Genomic DNA, 2,353 nt, shown 5'->3' on the forward strand with positions numbered 1-2,353 from the left:
TTGTTTTCTTTAAAATGAAAAATGATGTTATGCCTTGCCCACTGTGAGGTGAAAAAAAGAAGAAAAGACCACTACCTCTATAGCCCTTCACCTCCCAAACTTGGAAAATACAAACACGGCATTTTCTAGGATTAAGACACCCTTTTGCATCATCAATACTTTGTAAGGCCAACCTCAACTTTTCCAAGTGATCCACGCGGCTTGAATAAATGCAAAAATCATCCAAAAAGACCCTTATAAACTTCCCCAAGTAAGGTGCAAATACCTGACTCATGAAGCGTTGAAAAGTTGCTGGTGCATTGGTCAAGCCAAATGGCATCACCCTATAGGCATACACTCCCCAAGGGGTGATAAATGAGGTTTTCCTTTGATCTTCTTCACAAATCCGGATTTGAAAGTATCCAGAGTATCCATCACACACTGAATACAACTCATGACCTGCAACTTGATCTAAAATCTCATCCTGAAAGGGTAGAGGATAATAATCCCTCTTTGTGCATGCATTCAAAGGACGAAAGTCCACACACACATGCCATTTTCCACCCTTTTTGGGAGTGACTACAACTGGGTTTATCCACTCTGAATTCTCTACTGGAAAAATAAATCCAGCTTCAAGCAAATTAGTTACCTCCTTCTTAAGCACCTCCGCTTGCACTACTCCCAAACGCCTTAGCCGCTGTACCACTGGCTTACTTTGGGGCTTGAGATCAATCTTGTGCTCTACTAGGGTAACTTGGCGTACTTGTGAGTAGCTGTTTGCAAACAAGTTAGGAAATCCATCCAACATTTTTAAGTAATTCTCCCTACCTGCTCTATGGACTCATCAAGAAGAAGTTCATTTTGTTGGTGAAGACTAGTGAGGTCCACATCTCCTTTCTTGCACATGGTTGAAGAAGCTTCCCCTTCCAAGGCTCCATTGTCTTCAGCATCCCCTCGATCCCTTCCCAGGGAAAGACCAAATGCAACTCCCTCCACCTCTCCTTCTGAGATGGAATCCTCGGAGCTACCACTTATCTCTTCTTCATCGGATGACTCTGACTCTGAACTTTCGGAAGTTGAAGGTTCACCTCTTACCACTTTCTTGCGACGACTCTTGATGTTATAGTGGACTTTCTTATTCTCACCTTGTAGAATAAGATCACCTGTCTCCCACTTTTGAATTGCCTTCACTTGGCGAAGCCATGGCCTACCCAATATCAATGGGTAAGCCCTAGCATCAGGCTTTGTAAGAATGACCTGGAAAGTTGTAGGCACAGAAATACCACATACATCCACTCCCAAATTCCTGACAATTCCTAAGGTTTTGACCCTAGTATTATCAGCAAGTTTGATGCGATAGGGAGAGTTAGAAGAAGACAACTTTAAATCAGCATCTTTCATTGTTTTTTCACACATGACATTGATTGATGCACCTCCATCAATGTATGCATTAGAAATTGTCTGCCCCTCAATGATGACATCAATCACACAGGCACGTCATCTCCTACATCAATGTCCACCTTTTGAACCATAGGAGTCCCATTATCCCTCTTCTTCTTTTTCTTAGATTCCCTTGTGCTAGCCAGCTTACCCCATTCCTTTCTAAGCTTTGGAGAGAGTGCCAAAAGCTGCCCAAATGTAATTTGTGCTGTTTTCTCCCTAAGATCCGTTAAGAGGTCATAACTAAGAGATCCTTGTCCAAGAGGAAAGTCAGATTGTCCAATTTTTCTCCTAGATGACTTCTTCTTCTTATTTTTCTCCTCTTCTTCAGATTTATCTTCTTGTTCTTCTTCTTCCTGACTCCTAGTTTTATGACCCCTTTTTGCCATTAATGGCATCAATGTTTCCTCTTCTTCTTCTGAGCATGTTTCCTCTAAAATTGCTAAACTTTTATCCTCACTTTTCCTCAACTTTGGACACTCAGTGCGATAGTGCCCCTTCTCCTGACATTCATAGCATGTGACACTACTTCTATCCCTAGGTTTATCCTCAGCTCGTGGAACCCTAGGTGGCCTTGCATTGACTAAGTGTAGCTTCAAATCAGCAAATTCTGCCATAAGTTGTGCAATGTTATGATCCAAGGATGGAGCTTGTACTTGAGATGTTGAGGCTATCTCTACTCGTGGTGGGGTTGGCACACTTGGAGAAGAATGGAATGTGGACTCAATATGAAGAGTGGCCTCCTTCTTCAAAGCAATACGAAGGGCCTCTTTAAAACTAGTGGGATCTTTGCTAAGAACTTTTCCATGTAAGTGGGGATCCAAAGCCCTGATAAACTTGCTCATCTTAAGGTGCTCCATTGCTAAAGAACTCTTTGAATCTTCTATAGAAGGTGAAGAAGAAGAAGCAACAACATGTAAAGCAGCTTGTTGAT

The sequence above is a fragment of the Cibotium barometz genome, chromosome 7 (genome assembly GCF_041138505.1).
Source record: "Cibotium barometz isolate CiBa-2024 chromosome 7, ASM4113850v1, whole genome shotgun sequence".
Taxonomy (NCBI): domain Eukaryota; kingdom Viridiplantae; phylum Streptophyta; class Polypodiopsida; order Cyatheales; family Cibotiaceae; genus Cibotium; species Cibotium barometz.